The 20,082-nt window shown below is 47.7% G+C and overlaps 1 long non-coding RNA gene across 1 annotated transcript in view; it reads left to right on the top strand.

Moving 5' to 3' along the window:
- The window catches only part of LOC125942560 (uncharacterized), a 70,666-nt gene extending 50,840 nt beyond the window's left edge, over positions 1–19,826 (top strand). Inside the window, exon 3 of the long non-coding RNA XR_007465213.1 lies at positions 19,774–19,826. This is a non-coding gene — a long non-coding RNA (uncharacterized LOC125942560). The remainder of the gene's footprint in view (positions 1–19,773) is intronic.
- Positions 19,827–20,082: the final 256 nt, after the last annotated feature.

Here is a 20,082-nt window from a genome sequence, read left to right as displayed (position 1 = left end):
GTGTGCTTTTTGACCCGGGCCCGGGCCGGGCTCGAGTTTTTTGACGCGGGCCCGGGCCGGGCTCGGGCTTTCTGCGAGTTATTCTCGGGCTTCTCGACTCTGAAAAACATGTATTTTTCGGTCTCGGGCCGGGTTCGGGCCGGTTTCGAGTCGGGCTCGGGCCGGGCTCGGGGTTAAGGTAAAGGGGTGGCGGGTCGGGCCGGGCGGGTAACGTAGATTATTTCCGGGCCCGGGCCGGGCCCGGGTCTCGCCATAAAAGTTTTGATCGGGCTCGGGCGGGCCGCCCAATGTAAAAACGGGCCCGGGCCGGGCCCGGGCCGCAAAAATCGGCCCGTGCAGTGCTCTAGTGGAGACCTCCTTTTGGAACTCCGCGATACGAAACAGCACGAAAAGCTTCCTAACCTATTGTCATTTGGGGAGATCCCAGTCACAATATCCCCACACCGAACTATGAACACCAGCCGTGGTGTTGTCTCCGACGATGACCTCATGGAACTGACAGAAGCTGAACTGTTGGAAGGCTGGAGCGAGCAAAACGTGATCAATGTTAAACGAATTATGCTAAGGCGGCACGGCAAGGAGATCAAAACCAAGCATCTAGTACTTACTTTTGGATCAAGTATCCTGCCCGAGACAATCGAGGCAGGCTATGGAAAGCTACGGGTCTGACCTTATATTCCAAATCCTCTTCGTTGCTTCAAGTGCCAGCGTTTCGGCCACAGTTCCCAGAACTGCCGAGGCCGACAGACATGTGCTAAATGTAGTTCCGATGACCATGCCTCTGAAACGTGCGAAAACACTCCACACTGCGTCAACTGTGATGGCGAGCATGCCGCATACTCGCGGTCATGTCCGTCTTGGAAGAAAGAAAAAGAAGTAATCACGATCATAGTAAAGGAAAATATAACTTTCAAAGAGGCTCGCAGGCGGGTTTCATACCTCCCTAAAGTCAGTTTTGCCATGGTGGCGCGTCAGGGGGCAGCGCCACAGCGGCATCCGGCAGCTGTCCGGCCCACACAAGGTGAGCCGGCGGTGACGCCATCCGCCCTCTCGGTGGCTGCGGCCAACGCTGCTCCGCCGCCCCAGAAGAAGGGGCCATCGACTTCCGGTATGGTGGCCTCACGGGCCTCGTCCCTCGAGACGAGGCCTTCACGTCAAGCCAACTGCTCGCAAGAGCGCGTGTCCAGCGCCTCGCAAGAGGCGATGGACACAACAACCGGCCAGACAGCGCCGCCAGCGCCTAAGGAGCAGCGGGAATCTCTTGACCACTCCAGAAAAGAGAAATCTCGCGTCACGGCGCCTGGAAAGGGCACCGTGAGCTAGTCTTCATCTTCTGAACACACAGCACAAACACTTTCTTCATTATGGAGACACAAATACTACAATGGAATGTTAGAGGACTTATTCAAAACCTCGATGATATAAGAGAACTCCTACACAAACATAATCCTAAATTGCTGTGTGTTCAAGAGACACATCTGAAACCCACAAACACAAACTTCCTTCGTCAATACACCATCTTTCGAAAAGACCGCAATGAGGCTAACGTCTCGTCCGGCGGTGTAGCAATAATAGCAGATAAGTCTGTAGCTTGCCAACATGCAGCCCTCCAGACGCCCCTTGAGGCAGTGTCAGTTCGGCAATTCTATTTAACAGACTAGTAACTGTCTGTTCCATTTATATTCCCCCCAAGCATCGCCTTGAAAAAACATACTTTTATAACCTCATTGACCAGCTTCCCGAACCTTACATCCTCGTGGGAGATTTTAACGCTCACAACACGTTGTGGAGAGACTCGCGATGTGACGCGAGAGGTCGTCTCATTGAAAATTTTCTTCTGACCTCTGGTGCCTGCCTTTTGAATAAGAAAGAGCCGACCTATTATAACGTCCAGCATGATTCGTGTTCATCGATAGATCTAGCAATGGGATCTGCCGCTCTTCTGCCTGACCTCGAATGGAATGTCACTAACAATCCTTTTGGAAGTGACCACTACCCCGTAACTCTAAACTTAATAACGCAGCATGATAACCCTCCCAGTATTCCTCGATGGAAATTAGCATCAGCTGACTGGGAGCATTTTAAAGAATCAACTTATTCACCGCGAGATTTTATAAACAATTTTAGTATCGACGATGCTGTTGCTTATTTTACTGCTTTTATTATTGTTGCTGCTGAAAAGTGTGTCCCACAAACGAATGGTGGTTCACTTAAAAGACGTGTTCCCTGGTGGAACGAATACTGCAGAGAGGCACGAAAGAAACAAAACAAAGCATGGGTCGAATTGCGCCGATTTCCAACTGCTGAAAATCTCGTTCAGTTCAAGCACGTCAAGTCACAGGGAAGGCGGACGCGCAGACAGGCAAAGTGGGCAAGCTGGGAGAGGTTTCTCTCAAGCATAAACTCTTACCCGCAGGAAGCGAAAGTCTGGAATGGCTTGAAAAGACTTAATGGCCAGCAAACCCAGCCATTACCCTTGGTCGATGACCAAGGGAATACATTGAAAGAGCAAGCTGACGCTCTTGGCGAGTACTTTGAGCGCGTATCCAGTTCAATTCACTATTCCGAGGCATTCTTAAAACTCAAAAATATAGCAGAACTCAACGTAATAAACCGCAGATGTAGACCTAACGAACCTTATAACCTTCCCTTCTGTATCGCCGAGCTGAAAGCTTCCCTAACTGCTTGCCTCAGCTCTGCACCCGGACCTGACAGAATCATGTACATGAATAAACACTTCCACGAAGACACTCAAATGACACTGCTTGCACTGTACAATCTTATATGGGCTGCAGGACATCTCCCACATTCATGGAAAGAAGCCATTGTAATCCCGGTCTTAAAACAAGGCAAGGACCCATCCTCTGTGACAAGTTGTCGCCCAATTTCACTTACTAGTTGTCTATGTAAGCTATTCGAAAAAATGATTAATCGGCGTCTTCTACATTTCCTGCAATCTCACAGATTACTTGACCCTTACCAATGCGGTTTCAGAGAAGACCGGTCTACAACCGACCATCTCGTGCACATCGAAACAAACATTCGGGATGCTTTCATACATAAACAGTTCTTCTTATCTGTATTTCTAGATATGGGGAAGGCGTATGACACAACGTGGCATTACGGAATCCTGCAAGACCTGTCGGCAATGGGCATCCGCGGGAACATGCTAAATGTTATAGAGAGCTACTTGCAGAATCGTACTTTCCGGGTTAAAATAGGTAATGCGCTGTCGCGTTCATTCATACAGGAAACGGGAGCACCACAAGGAGGCGTGCTCAGCTGTACGCTCTTCATAGTCAAGATGAACTCACTCCGAACATCAATGCCTTCAGCCATTTCTTATTCCGTGTACGTCGACGACGTACAGATAGGTTATAAATCTTGTAACCTTACAGTATGCCAACGACAGGTACAAGTTGCCCTGAACAAAGTCTCTAAATGGGCCACAGAAAATGGCTTTAAAGTAAACCCAAATAAAAGCTCGTGTGTTCTATTCACGCGAAAGAGAGGGCTCTTAGCAGACCCTGAAGTGGAACTACACGGTCAGCTCATACCAGTAAATACAGAATATAAGTTTTTAGGCACAATTCTAGACTCTAAACTGACTTTTATTCCCCACATAAAGTACCTTAAAGCAAATGCTTAAGGGAAATGAACATTCTTAAAGTATTATCGCACACCACATGGGGCAGTGACAGAAAGTGTTTGTTGAACTTATACAAAAGCCTCATTCGTTCACGCATAGACTACGGTGCGATAGTCTATCAGTCCGCCGCCCCCAGTGCCTTAAAGATGATCGATCCTGTTCATCATTTAGGCATCCGCTTGGCAACCGGAGCCTTCAAAACAAGCCCTGTGCAAAGTCTTTATGTGGAGTCAAATGAGTGACCCCTAAACCTTCAAAGGTCCTACTCTAGCTTTATGTATTTCCTGAAAGTAAACTCAGACTGCCGACATCCTTGTTACTCTATCATAAATGACACTAAGTGTGCCACACTTTTCCACAACCGACCTAGAGCAACGGAACCCTTCTCACTGCGGGTGAGGAAACTCGGCGAAGAAAGCCTCCAGCAACGCCGTTACCGAGGAAACTCGGCGAAGAAAGCGGTGTTCCACTGCTTGAGCATCATGTGATGCCTCCAGCAACGCCGTTACCGCCGTGGCAATGCTAACTTATAGATTGCGACATATCGTTTGTTGAGGTCTCGAAGCATGCTCCGGAAGTACATATCTGAATGCACATTCGTGAACTTCAATCGAAATATTCTTGCCCGGAATTCTTTACTGATGAATCAAAGTCGCATGCTGGCGTGTCCTATGCGGCAATCGGTCCTTCCTTTTCTGAATCCGGTGAAATGCATCCGGAAACAAGCATATTTACCACTGAGGCTCATGCCCTGTTGTGTGCAGGCAGGCATATAATGAAAACAAAGCTGCAAAAATCTGTTATATTCACTGACTCTTTAAGCTTAGCAAAGGCATTATTGTCTCCTCGTAAACGCAAAAATCCTGTGCTCAGTGAACTCTATTCAGTGCTGTGCACAGCATATACATCTAACCAACGTGTCACAATATGCTGGGTACCAGGCCACAGAGGCATTGAGGGCAACATGCTTGCAGATAAAACTGCCGTTTCGGTTGAAAGAAAGGGGAACACATCCTCTACAACTGTTCCCGCAGCAGATTTGAAGCATTTCTTGCGCAAAAGCCTTAAGAGCTATTGGCAGCACTCATGGGATGCGGTAACAAGAAATAAACTTCACGCCATCAAACCACAATTAGGGAATTGGCCACCCACTACGAAAACACGACAAACCGAAATTACTCTTTGCCGCCTTAGGATTGGCCACACGTATGGCACGCACTCTCACCTGTTGACTGGTAATGAACCCCCTTCCTGTAGCAAATGTGGTGAGACGCTAACTGTAATCCATGTCTTGATAGAGTGCAAGGAATTAGAGCCTCAAAGAAAGAAATACTTCCCCTTAGCATACAAACAACACGTTCCTCTGCACCCAGCAATGCTTTTGGGCACAGAAGCGTTCTTTGATCACAGGTTAGTTTTAAAGTTTCTTGAAGATGCCGGTACATTGAAAGTCATCAGCCCCCTGCATTCGTAGCACATCCTCTCTTCAGAGGCGGTTGCTGCGACAGCATTATTGTAGAGCACGTGCCTCTCAGCCCTTGCGTTCAAGGATCCTATTGAGGCACCGGTGCTACTCTCACGTACACGTTTTGTGACATCATCACTTCAGAACAAACCATCCATGGGCATTTCCCTCATCTCCGGTCACTGTCATCATTTTAATAGTTATATATTTTACGCAATTTACAGCGACCGATTTTAGGCCTATTTACAGCCATTCTAGATCCACCATGTCGCAGTACATTCCTATATCTCATAAACAATTCACTGGAAACTCATCACCACGTGTATGGCACTCTTTGGCCATATGTGGCCCTTGCGCGAAAAAACCCCATACATCATCATCATCATTAAATTATTCCTGCAGTGTTCCTAATTGGTCTTTAATATTGTCACGTAGTAGTGACGCTGAAGTAAACAGTCGTAAAACTGTGTATGACGAAACTGAATCTTTATTGGGCGAACCTGTGCCCACAAAAGCAAGCTACACTCAAAGCACAACGAAAGTGGCGAACACAGTCGGCGGTCGTCGAAAATCTGATCAGCGGCAAAACGCGTCGGCTTTTATACCTGAGTCATCGAAGGTTAGAGAATAATCCCTGGTACGCGCGTGTCTTCCAGAAAGTTCTAGACAATTCGCGTCGCTCATACAATCAGATAACATAAGCGTCGGTGAAAACAGGCAACGGAAAGAAGCATCGATAACGTTCTAGAAACTTCCGATACAGGCGCGTCCTGCGCCGAGCGATAACGTTTAACATTTGTTAGCCGGTGGAAAGCGGCCATCGGCGAAAGATAAACATGTATACGTGTCAATATGTTAAGAAGTTGCGCTGCTATGTTTGATTTATGGTTGTCTCCCCCTATGTAATGCCGTTCGGGCTTTTAGGGTACTTGAATAAAAAAACATGTAGAAGTAACCTAAGCAATCGTTTCTTTCTATTAGTGGGTTCAAGATACCCAGATCTCAGTTACAGAAACTCCACCTGAAGTTGGCTAAGAAGGCCTTGCCTTCTCAGCCCAATAAGTGAAGGCAACGCTAACGTTGCCTTCACGCTAACAAACTGCAGGCTACAACTATTGCCAAAGAATCATTGACCCTTACTAAATGGGGTCAACAAGACAAAGACAACAGCCACGATGACAGCTTCAGTATCCCCTGCATTCATCGTGCTGCAACAGCCGAGAGAGCTACCTGATTTCTGTGGATTATTGCCGGAGGACTCCAAGAGCTGGTTAAAGGCATTTGAAAGAATCGCCACCTTTATCATAATCATCATTTATTTACCATTAAGGACCCCTAACAGTTCATAATAATTTTTACTACCTAATAATCTACATAATAATCTTTAACTACATAATAATCTTTTGACTACTTAATAAACAACATAATAATCTTTAACGTGCCCACAATCCACGGCAGAGTGGCGTTTTATCATTTCGCCCCCATCGAAATTCGGCCGCCGCGGCCGGGATTTCATCTCGCGACCTCATGTTTAGCAGCGCAACACCATAGACTAAGCCACCGTCGCAGTTCATGGTCACTATCGTTTTCCAGCGAGAAAGACACACACTGCGCTGACTTCCAACAAGTTTACTGATGAAGCAGAAGGTGTCTGTTTTGCAGAGGAATGCGCGGAAAGAGAAGAAAGCAAACGAAACATGTTATCCAGCACCAAGACGAACATATCATTTGCGACGTGTTTACTAGGCTCACATACAATGTTAAGAACTCATGTCTACTGGCAAATTCAAGTTGACGAGAGAGACCGAGAGAAGACCGCCTTCATCACGCCGGAAGATCTCAAATAATTCAAGGCCGTGCCATTTGGGCTTTGCTCAGTACCTGAAACATTTCAGCGCATGATAGACACGAGGTCGGCAGGCTTGAAGCGGTAGACCTCTCTGAACGAGTGCGCTGGTCTGGGCTGGTTGGTACATCATTAGGACGGGAACAAACAGCGCTAGGACGGGACACCCGTCCTACCGTTGTTCGTTCCCGTCTTACAGACCTCTCTCGTCTACTTAGATGATGCCGTTGGCTATTCCAGCAATTCACAACGTCCACATCAAGGAAAACTGGGCACGAGAAGAGTGGGCACAGGCGAATGGCCACAATGGCATCTTCGCTCATGACTCCCTTTCCTTTCTTTGTTGTTCATACAGCTTGTCGCGTGTTATCTGCCTTTCACAGATGCATCTTCCGTGCCCACTTCATCATTACAAGCAAACGTGCATAACGCATAATGCAATTCGCATAAGTTGCCCGCGCAAGCGGCCGCCGGGGCAAAGACGGAATGGCATGACCTCGAATTCATAGAGGTCATTCAGCGTGGTAAAGGCTGTCTGCTATTTATTCCTCTAGTGAACTTTTATTTGCCAGTAACCTGTCTTCAGATCCATCGACCACAAGTATTTTGCGTTACAGAGTCGGTCCAGTGCGTCGTCTATCCGTATATGCCTTTCTTTGTGACTTTGTTCAGGTGACGATAATCGACGCAAAACCAGTGTTCCACCCTTCGTCTTCACTAAGGCCACAGCAGACGCCCACGGCCTATTCGATGGCTGGATGATTTCACCGCGCAGAATTTCGGGGAAATCACCTCTCGCTCTTTTGAGCGAAATTTGTTACAGGCTTTGACGGTGTGATCTAGACAACACGAAATCATCTCACTCGGTGACCGCGGGTACTCTGTCAGAACGCTGGCGTGATGAAGAGTGGCAGCAGCGGCAAGCGAATTCCCATTCGTTATCTCTTCTACGCGAGCCAGGCACGAGAGAACACAGCGCACACACCGCCATCCCGGGTCGGCTGTCTTTCAAACCCAGCTCCAAGATAGGGTGCCGGTGGCCCTGCATAGGGTACCGGTGGCCGACCACCCCCTCCTAGCGCGAGCACATCTCCCTGCTTGCCCCCTTGAGTACGCAAGATGGCGCGCACTCTCCCCACCTTCCTTCCTTGCGAGCGCGAGAAGCCGCCACCGCATCAAACCAACATCCTTCTCGGCTCACCCTCGCACCTACAGCCAACATCGGGAACCATTAAGGCACTTGGACCTTATGCGGAACTTCACGGTGACGCTGACGATGACTGCGTAAATTGATCTGCAGTGTACAAATAAATACCATCGCAACAAAATTTGAACCACAATTCAATTTCTAGTTCAAATCCATGAATTTCTAGTTCAAATCCTGCTCCAGAACAGCTCTCAGAATCATTCATTTGGTTCATACACCCCATTCTCACCCACACGCCGCCAAGAAATTTCCACTAGGCGTTCAATCATCTTCCAACGTTTTTTTTAATGTGGCACCAGCCGATATATGCGATATACTTGTTGATGTAGTGCATCGGCTTGTAAGGGTGGTCACCTGCATTGTAATCATAGTAATCGCCGGTGGCTTTCTTTCCAACGATCCTTTCAAAAATGTACATATCTGATACCTTTTTCTGTTACACAGTTTGAAGTGTTTTCCACGCCTAAACATTTAAATTGCGTGACCTCTGCAAAATACCTTGGCTTGTAGTTCGACTGTGATCTTTACTGGTACTTCACATTTACAATATGTATATGAACGACGTCACGCGATGTCTTGTTTGTTGTAGAGTTTGCCATAAAAGAAAAGTGCACAACTATTGTATTCTACCGGTGCTAACATATGGGGCAGAAACATCGAGATTAACAAGTTAAGGGCCGCACAATGAGCCATGGAACGAAAAATGTTAGGCCCAACGCTAAGAGACAGGAATAGAGCGGTGTAGATCAGAGTAGAAGCGAGGATATCCAATATTCTAGTTGACATTAAACGGAAAAAATGGAGCTGCGGAGGCCATGTATGCGTAGCATGGATAACCGGTTTAGCATTAGAGTTACAGAATGGATACAAAGACAAGGGAAGCGCAGTCGAGGAGGGCAGAAAACTAAGTGGAGTGAGGAAGTTAGGTAATTTACAGGCGCAAGTCGGAGTCAGTCAGCGCAAGACAGGACTAATTGGAGATGCAGTAGGGTTTTCACTTGGGCTTGTTGGTTTTCCATTAAGACCGTGTATCATTGCGCGCAAAACGACATGGACACAAGAGGTAACACGTATAACACACACGAAGCGCAAACTATCAACAGATTTATTGCGAGAAGACGTGACCTTTTTATACCTTGCCACAGGCAGCACAGCGCATGACACCAAGGGCGGAACCACACCGACACAAAAAATCAACACGCGCGTGACGTGCTATTCAAATACGCTATTTCCTTAGCTGATAGGTTGATAGATGCCATGCTAATACATTTATCTTTTAAAGTTATGATGCAGTGGGCCTCAATATTGAGTCGTGTCATCTCATTGTTCGACTTTTCAATGATCATGCACTCTTTGAAGATTGGTCTACAGCCGCATTCATCACAATGAAGTGCCAGCCACCCTCCCGTCTTGTTATTTACGTTGTTAGCATGCTCGCGGAGCCGGTCGTTGATGCAACGGCCCGTTTGTCCGACATAAAAACGCTTACATGATAAAGGTATCTTATATACTACGCCGACACTGCATTTCACCCATTCGTTTTGGTGATTCTTGCCACATGCTTTCTTTTCTTTCTTGTTCGGGTTAGTAATTTTGCAAATTTTTCCAAGCTTATTCGGCGCGGAAAACACGACTCGAACGTTAGCTTTTTGGCCGATCTTCTTGATGTTGTGCGACACTTTATGGATGTATGGGATTACAGTGAACTTTCTTTTTTCTTTTTCCATCCCTTGAGAGGTGGGGACCACGGTGGAGCCAGATACCCTGATATTCTTAAGTTGCTTCTCCGCTACGGACACTAACAGGTGCCTCGGGTAACCTGCTTCTAAAAGGCGTGAAGTTTGCTGGCCCAAACTTCGGCACGTCATGTGTGGGCAAGACTTTTCCAGGGCGTTTTTTAGGCAGAGATTGGCGATTGCCCTTTTTATTAGTTTTGAATGGGCTGATTTGAACGGTAGGAGGGGTTTGTTTGCTCGTGGTTCATAGCTCCAGCACACGTGGTTTTCTTTAAAAGCGAACCTGACATCAAGAAAACAGAAATTCAGGGCGCTTGCTCGTTTTCCAAGTGTATAGCCCCTGAAGGAAGCCGAACACCTAGTCGGGGTACGCTTGTGCCCATTTGAACCAGTGGGTGCCTGGCGGTGGTCGGAATCGGACCCACAACCTCCCACAGCCGAGGCAGGGGCTCTAGTGGATTCTTCGGTTAATATGCGATGCTTCGTAACTGGTGCCTGGCGAATCCTCGATGTCGTCGAAAAGCAGTCTTTGTATCGTCGGAGAAGACTTTCCAGCTGTCGTTGCTTACTCATGCAGGGGCTTCGATTTATGTCGATGACGGTTTAGGGAGCTATGGTCGTCGATGTAGATGCGGCAAAATGCGAGAGTACAAAGGCATTGCTGATTTCTACAATTTCTTCGAGGTATACGATCGTCGTGCTCTTGCTGACGTGCTTGAACTCCTGCGTGAAGTTGGTAAGCATCACTTTCACTTTTCCTCTGTGCAGTTGAGCGATCCCTCTTGCGACGCAAATTTCACGATCGAGCAGTAGACGTTGATCCCCCGTGATGACGCCTTATATGCCGGCGGATGTTTCGCTGCCGACGGAAATGACAATGCCGGAGCCGCATTGGTCTTCGGAGCGGCAGTGGCATTGCACTTGGTCTTCGAGCACACTCAAGGCTTGGTAACTACGAGAGCTCTCCGGCGGTGTCGCGTGATCATCGGATAGCGTTATCGACTTCGACTTCAGGAAGCTGATTGGTTCAGGAAGTCTATGCCTATAATTTAGTCTCGTGAACACTGTTGGAGGAAAACGAACGCGGCAGGGTAGGTTCCGTCATAAACAGTAATTGTTGCCGGGCAGATTCCGGTCGGTGTTATTAGGTGTCCTCCAGCTGCCCCGATTTGAGGGCCTTCCCGTGCAGTCTTAAAGTTCTTGAACTGGGCGGTGAAGGGTCCACTCATGATGGAGTAGTCGGTTCCTGCGTCCATTAAAGCTCTGACTGCTTGGCCGTCGAGGAGCACGTCTAGGTCGGTGGTTCTTTGTCGTGCGTTGCAATTAGGTCTTGGTGTCTCATCACGACTGTTTCGCGTCAGCCTGTGGCTGTTACGTCTCTTCGTCAGGTCTTCTTTTGTCAGCGTATTCTCTGCTCCCAGTCTTTATTGGGAAGGCGGCGTGTCGTTGCTACGTTCTCGAGCTAGATCTTGAAGCGTCGTCGTCGTCGGAGGAGGATCTTCGTCATTTCGAAATATAGCAACCGCACACCAATCGGATGCTGCCTTTAGTTTCCCAGATATGGGCTTGTGGACCACATCCCGGGCTGCGCCAGCGTATGGTCGGCGCTGCGGTCACAGGTAGTGGCCTGGTGACTGCAACGCGATGGTTGTCGAGGGCTCCACTGAGTGGCGCCGAGGCAGTGCGCGATACCAGGAGGGCGTTCATCTTGCTCCGTGCGCGGAGGGTTCACGGCGAACCCCCGTATTCCCATTTCGCTCTATGGCCACCGGCGGTAGACGTGGCCTGCTTCTCCGCAGTGGTAGCAGAGCGGGCGGTGGGGAAGCTGTGATGGGGAAGCTGTGATCGGCGATGGGCAGGCGCTCGTGGTGGCGTCGGACGACGGACTTGCAGCGTTGCGGGGCTGTGCCGCGAGCCCCAAGGGGACCCTTCCCCGCAGGGGCGTCTGCGTCAGCAGGCGTTTAGTGTGTTGCGACACCACGGACCCGAGCACATGAGGGTTGCCCCCTCCCGCGTTTAACCGTACGTGGCTTAGCCGTGTCCGGGGAAAGGGGGATCCTGGGGGTTGAGCCGATGCCGGGTGCTCGGACCTTTACGGCCCCCCGGCGGAGGCAACACACCTCTTTGGCCTCTGCTTCACGTAGACGGCACCCCCGGACTGACCCACCCTGGGGAAATCGGTAGTTGCCTTTTCCTGTCTTTCTCTCTCTCTGCAATCTTCGTCTTTCCCTCTCAGTTTCAATCTTTCCTGTCACCTCCTCACTTCTTTTACTTCCGGTATTCTTGGCAGCGAGGGTTAACCTTGTGTGGTACAAACAACCTTGGCTGTACATATTTGGTTATAGCGGCAACGTACAGTTGGCGACCGCTGGGTTTCTTTTTTTTCTTTCTTATAAGACCTGCGGCGTCCCCTTGTTGGGCTCCATGGTGGGTGACTGGCGTTGCTGCCGAAAACTGATTACTTTCTATGGAGAATTGTTTCCCCAAACTCCCTGATCGCCCTCATAAGCGAGGGCGCACCGAAGTATTCCAGTTTTATGGCCTTCAACGTGAAAACTTTCCAAAGTATCATGTGATACATTCTGAAAAACCAGAAAAGAATGTCAGAGTCATCTCACCTTTCCTTGTAGCGAAATGTCTGTGCGATTCTATAGGCCCCGGTTACAAATCCACGAAGCTAGCTAGTGGTGACCTCCTTTTGGAAGTGCATGATAAGAAGCAATATGAAAAGCTACAGAACCTTGTCTCTTTTGGGAACATTCCAGTGACCGTGACCCCACACCGAACTATGAACACTATCCGCGGCGTTATTTCAGATGAAGACATGATGGAGCTAACCGAGGCCGAACTTTTAGAAGGATGGAAAGAGCAAAATGTGATCAATGTGAAACGGATTACGATAAGACGCGATGGGAAAGAAATTCAAACAAAGCATCTTATTGTCACCTTCGGCTCAAGCGTCCTCCCCGATACAATCTAGGCAGGATATGTCAAGCTCCGGGTCAAACCGTACATACCAAACCCTCTGCGATGCTTTAAGTGCCAGCGATTCGGGCACAGTTGACAGAACTGCCGAGGTAGGCAAACTTGTGCAAAATGCAGTGCTACTGAACATCTCGCTGAGTCATGTGAAAACACCTTTCACTGTGTGAACTATGATGGAGAGCACGCCGCGTACTCGCGGTCGTGCCCATCATGGAAAAAAGAAAAAGAAATCGTAACCATGAAAGTGAAAGAGAATATTTCATTTAAAGAAGCACGCAGGCGGGTATCCTACCTGCCAAAGAACAGCTTTGCCGAAGTGGCGCATCAGGGGGCAGCGCCACAACGGCTCCCGGCGGCCGTCCGGCCCACGCAGAGTGAGCCGGCGGTGACGCCACCTGCCCCCTTGGCGGCTGCAGCCAGTGCTGCTCCGCCGCCTCAGAAGAAGGGGCCATCGACCTCTGGGCTGATGGTCTCAAGGGTATCGTCTCTTGAGACGAAGCCCTCTCGTCAAACACAGCGCTCGCAAGAGCGTACGTCCAGCGGCTCGCAAGAGGCGATGGACGTAACACTGACCGTGACGGCGCATCCAGCGCCTAAGGAGCGGCGCGATTCTATCGACCGCTCCAAAAAAGACAAACTTCGTGTCATGGCGCCTGGGAAAGGCCCCATGAGCTAAATTTCGTTTCTGCAACGCACAGCACAATTAACACGTTTCTTATTATGCAAACACAAATACTCCAATAGAACGTTAGAGGACTTCTCCATAACCTAGACGATATCAAAGAACTCCTCCATAGATACAATCCAAAGGTGCTGTGTGTTCAAGAGACTCACTTGAAGCCCACACATACAAATTTTCTCCGACAATACACCATTTTTCGGAAAGATCGTGACGATGCTAACGCCTCGTCCGGTGGTGTAGCCATCATAGTTAATAAAAGTGTAGCATGTCGCTCCTTTGAACTTCGGACGCCTCTTGAGGCAGTCGCCGCGCAAGCACTCTTATTTGACAAGTTAGTTACAATCTGCTCGTTATACTTGCCGCTCAATCAACACCTCAAAAGAACAGATTTCTATTGCCTAGTGGACCAGCTTCCTGAACCCTACATGATCGTAGGTGATTTCAATGCCCACAATAGTCTGTGGGGAGATTCCAGATGTGACGCTAGAGGGCGACTTGTCGAAAATTTTCTTATAAGCTCTGGTGCATGCCTTTTTAATAAAAAAAGAACCCACATATTTTAACTTCACGCATAACTCATACTCATCCATTGATCTAGCCATTGGCTCTGCTTCACTAATTCCTGACCTGAAATGGGAGGTAATCAAAAATCCACTAGGGAGTGACCATTTCCGTATAAAACTTGAACTAGTAGAGCAACATGACCGTCCACCACAAACGCCTCGATGGAAGCTTGCAATGGCTGATTGGAAGCAGTTTAATAAATCAACTCAATTAACACAACATTTTATCAACGATTTTAGCATTGACGATGCAGTACGGTATTTTACAGCGTTTATTATCAATGCAGCAGAAAAGTGCATACCTCAAACAAATGGCCGTTCATGTAAACGACGCGTTCCATGGTGAAATGAGCAGTGCAGACAGGCACGAACGAAACAAAATAAGGCATGGAACACACTTCGCCGATCACCAGCTGCAGAAAATCTAGAAGAATTTAAATGCATCAAATCGCAGGGAAGGCGGACAAGGCGACAGGCAAGGAGAACGAGCTGGGAGAGATTCCTCTCAGGCATAAATTCCTACACACAGGAGGCGAAATTTTGGAATAGGCTTTGGAGACTTAACGGGCAACAGACCCAGTCATTACCCTTGGTCGATGTCAAGGGAATACCTTGGAAGAGCAGGCAGACGCCCTTGGGGAGCACTTCGAGGCCGTCTCTAGCTCAAGTAATTATTCTAGGTCATTCCTTAGATATAAAGAAATAGCTGAACGTAAAACATTAGATTGGAAATGCCGACCGAATGAATCTAATGACCGTCCTTTCAGCGTTGCCGAGCTGAAAGCCTCATTAAACGCATGTCAGAGCTCCGCACCCGGAGCTGACAGGATTGTATATGACATGATAAAAAACTTGCACCAAGACACACAAATAACACTTCTTGCACTTTTTAACACCATTTGGGCTTCTGAATACGTGCCTTCAACATGGAGAGAGGCTATTATAATTCCGATATTGAAACAAGGTAAAGATCCATTTTCAGTTAAAAGTTACCGTCCGATAGCGCTTACAAGTTGTCTTTGCAAGTTATTTGAGAAGATGATAAATCGGCGTTTGTTACATGTCCTCGAGTCTAACAAAATGCTTGACCCTAATCAATGTGGTTTCAGAGAAGGTCGCTCTACAACCGACCATCTAGTACGCATCGAGACGCACATACGTGATGCCTTCATTCATAAGCAGTACTTCTTGTCCATATTTCTCGACATGGAAAAGGCATACGATACGACGTGGCGCTACGGGATATTACGAGATTTGTCGGAAATGAGTATTCGCGGAAACATGCTTAACGTTATAGAAAGCTATTTGTCGAACCGCATATTCCGTGTCAAAATTGGAAATGCTCTCTCCAGGCCATTTCTCCAGGAAACTGGGGTGTCACAAGGTGGTGTAGTGAGCTGTACTCTTTTTATAGTAAAAATGAATTCTTTGCGCTCATCAATTCCGCCTACCATGTTTTATTCAGTGTACGTTGATGATGTGCAAATAGGTTACAAATCGTGTAATCTCGCAATTCGCGAGCGACAGGTTCAGCTTGGCCTGAACAAGGTATCAAAATGGGCTAATGAAAACGGGTTTAAGCTTAATCCCCAGAAAAGCTCCTGCATCCTTTTTACAAGGAAGAGAGGCCTGGTCCCAGATGTTGATATTGAACTTGATGGACACCGCATACCTCTGCACACGGAGCACAAATATTTGGGTGTCATACTTGACTCCAAGCTATCCTTCATAGCCCACAATAAATATATTAAGAATAAATGCTGAAAAACAATGAATATTCTTAAAGTTTTGTCACATACAACATGGGGTAGTGATAGGAAGTGTCTAATAAACCTGTATAAGAGCCTCATACTATCCCGTTTGGATTATGGCGCTGTAGTCTATCACTCTGCCACGCCAAGCGCATTAAAGATACTGGATGCCGTACACCACTCAGGCCTCCGCCTGGCCACAGGTGCCTTCAGGACAAGCCCTGTACCAAGTCTGTACGTGGAATCTAATGAGTGGTCACTTAACCTAAAGGTCATACACTAGTTTTACGTACTTCCTCAAAGTTCTTTCTAACCCAGATCATCCTTGTTACGCAAGTGTAAATGACATGACGTGTGCTACACGGTTTCATAATCGCGCAACGTTCAGAGAACCCTTCTCGCTGCGTGTTAGAAGGCTTAGTGAAGAAATGGGTGTCTCGCTTCTAGAACACAGTATAAAGACCCCAGCAAAGTTCTTACCGCCGTGGCACTGGGAAATTATAAAATGTGACACGTCATTTGTGCAAGTCTCAAAGCATGCTCCACAAGAACACATTCGAATGCACTTTCTAGAACTGCAAGCGAAATACTCCTGCATGGAATTTTACACAGATGCATCAAAGTCGCATGCGGGCGTGTCCTATGCAGCAGTTGGACCATCATTTTCGGAATCAGATGTTCTGCACCCTCTAACGAGCATTTTTACGGCTTAGGCCTATGCATTATTGTCGGCTGTAAAACATATCAGGCATATAAATTTAGAGAAGGAAATTATATATACAGATTCATTAGGCGTAGTCAAGGTTTTAATGTCGGTACAAAAGCACAGAAATCCTGTAGTAAATGAACTCTATTCGCTTCTGTGCACTAGTTATGCTGCTGAACAGCGTATCATAATATGCTGGGTTCCTGGCCACAGAGGTATTCAGGGGAATGTGCAGGCTGATGAACTCGCTACATCTAAAGCAACGAAACCTCGCAACGCTCCTATGGCTGTCACAGCTATAGATTTGAAACCTTTCCTGCGCAGAAAACTAAGAAGCTATTGGCAACGCCTTTGGGATTCTGAAACGTCTAATAAGCTTCACCTAATTAAACCTCAATTGGGGTTTTGGCCATCAACAACGAAATCACGGGCAGCCGATGTCCTCTTAACTAGGTTGAGAATCGGACACACGTACGGCACACACAACCACTTGTTGACCGGCGAGGAACCTCCAATCTGTGGGAAATGTAGTGAGAGGTTGACCGTCATTCATGTACTACTGGAGTGTTGGGAAGCAGACGCTGAAAGGAAAAAAACACTTCCCCCTAGCTTACAGACATTTTCCTCTGCATCCAGCAATGTTTCTTGGTAAGGAACCACTGTTCAACACGAAAACAGTATTAGATTTTTTCAATGAAGTCCGCTTGCTACACTTTATCAGTCCCAAGAACACGGAGCGCGGCCTCTCTTGTGAAGCCGCTGCTGCGATGGTAGCGTTTAGTACAGCGCACGCCTCCAGGCCCTTACTCTCGAAGGGCCCTGATTAGGCAGTAGTGCTAGTGATAGCCCCATATTTTAGAGTATCACCTCTTCAAAGCATGTCCTTTATTCTCCTTCAACATATCAGTGTACGCCTCATACATCACTGCCATAATTTCATTTAAACGTATATTTTATGCATTTTTACAGCGAATGATTTTAGGCCACTTTACAGCCGCGTTACATATACCCCTTGACATTGACCACTACATCGAATACATCATACCATTGTCTGGCGCTCTTTGGCCTTCTGTGGCCCTTGCGCCCTTAAACCACACTAATCATCATCATCAAGGGGACCCTGGTGGTGTGCGATGGCGGCGTATGTGATCGCTTCTGGCTGGGGCGGCGGCGGTTGCGGTTGCACCTCAGGAACTCCAAGTGATCGCTCGACTTTTTTGACCATGTCGGCGATTGAGGCTACTTGAGGCGGCTACCTTGCAAAGAGCTTCTGCAATTCCTCGCGAAAGACCACTCTGATGGTCTCGCGCAGGTCGTCGATGCCGAGTGCTTGAACATCGATTTAGTTTGCGGTCAGCGTTAGTCGGTTATTTTGCGTTGTCTGCATATCGAGAGTCTTCTCAATGGTTGTGGCCTTCGAAACAAATTCAGCAACGGTGTTGGGCCGGTTGCGCATAAATCTGGCGAATAGCTCTTGCTTGACACCCCTCAGCAAGAATCGAACGTTTTTCTCTTCTGGCATGTCGTTGTTTGCGTGTCTGAACAGGCGAGTCATCTCCTCTGTTAAAATCGCGATGTTCTCGTAGGGTAGTTGCACTCGAGATTCCAGTATCACTTCAGCTCTCTCTTTACGGACGGTGCTCGTGAAGGTCTTCAAAGAGCGTTGCGGAACAAGTCCCACGTTGTGAGTGTGGACTAACGATTTTGAAACCACGTCCTAGCGGTGTCTTCCAAGCAGAAGTGAACCTTGCGTAGCTTGTTGAGTGTTCCAGTTGACGAATGCAGCAATCCGCTCCGTATGTTTCCATCCAGTTTTCCAGGTCTTGAAACGATGATCCACGGAAGGTCGGTGGGTCCTAGGGCTGTTGCAGCGCGATGGGGAAAGCTGGGGGACTTGGCCACGATCTTCTTGGTCGTCTCAGGCCGTGCTCCGGGGGTAGGTTTTGGAGCTTACGGCTTGCCCAATGGTCTGGGGCTAATTTGGTGTGGTCTTCGAGTTGCGGGTTCAATTCCATCGCGCCTTGCCGGGGGTGTCTACTACATGAACGTACACACACCTGCACGAGGTGTCACTTAGTAGTGATGGTGAAGAACACACATCAAAACTGTGCATGACGAAATATAACTTTTTATTGAGCGAACCTGTGCCCACAAAAGCAAGTTACAATATTATATCATCATATCCCTGTGAAAGGATTGCAATGACACTTTTGCGACTCTAGCTACATCGTGCGCCGGCTACGGGTAGGATGACGTTCAGCGCAAGCCGCTAGGAATGTGTCCATCGACAATTTCAGTTGCTGGCTGAAAAAATGATAAAAATACAGTGGAGGGCTGGCAGTGTCAAGGCTTGAAAAATTACATGCAAATTTAACAAAACGACAAGTACAATCTTTGTTGCTGTACTACGTGCCACTGTGAACGTGTCGGCTACAGTGCGGCTCAAACGTATGGTCAGCCCGTTTGTCTGAGGTTCATAAGTGGTGCTGACCTTGTGTTTAGCAGAACGCCAGTGGAGAAGGTGAATATGAGGGGAGACAAGAAGCCTGTTGTCGGTAAGTGGCTGGAGAGCAGAATGAAGTCAAGTAGGGTCAAACAATGGCAGCAATACCAACCCAGAAGCTCATCAGCATCGGTGGTCAGAAGCGCGTGAATATGGCATAGTCTGTTGCAGCAGCGACCCATTTGTGTCCTGGCACTGCCGATGATGATGATGATGATGATGGAGTTTATTGGTATTCCTTTTGAAACGGAGCGGGGACAAATAATCCCCTAGCCTGCTCGATGTAGTAAGGTTTTACTACGTCTATCGCGATGTCGTTTGTTGGCTCTCTGATAGTGATCTTAACTTTCTTATTTGAAACCTCTGTTACTCTACTGTACCATTACCGGCACGTGCAGTTACGCTGGTTTTATTAATCCTTCCCTGATTTTGTTCTACCAATACTCTAATCCTAACTTACTTATCTCGACTGCTAATAAAGAGCCTGGCAGGTCAAGCCAGACGCTGAAAATGGCTCGACTGGGATGCCGATAAACTGTAAAAGGTCAGCGGCAGGCATCAGTGGCCTCTTCAGTCGTCGGCGTATTTCGCAGCTGCCAACATAGGCTTGTTGGTTAGAGTGTTGTCGATAATCGCTATGATAGAGTTGTGAATTACGTTGCTTGTTTGTCTTTTTCCAGATGACTGTATCGCTGAAACCAAGGACAGCGGCCACTATGACCATTGCGAGACAGCCTGCGACCTGGCTTGCAAGTAAGGCCTTTACATAAACGAATGCATTAGTCACGACCACTCAGTTCCAGCTTGCTACTTTTGTTGATGCCAGCATTCTTTGTTCGTAAACAAAACTGCATATGCGAAGCCACGAAAATCACGCATCAAAATTTATTAGTAGCGTAGTTGCACAAAAAAAAGAAACTATTACATCTGTAGTGTATTTTCAATAAACACGTACTGATTGAAGTAAGCGCATAATTCGAGCACAGCTC

Source organism: Dermacentor silvarum, chromosome 1 (assembly GCF_013339745.2).
Source record: "Dermacentor silvarum isolate Dsil-2018 chromosome 1, BIME_Dsil_1.4, whole genome shotgun sequence".
In the NCBI taxonomy this organism is placed as follows: Eukaryota; Metazoa; Arthropoda; class Arachnida; order Ixodida; family Ixodidae; genus Dermacentor; species Dermacentor silvarum.
Note: the sequence above shows the minus strand (reverse complement) of the source record. Positions and strands in the feature narration are given on the sequence as shown.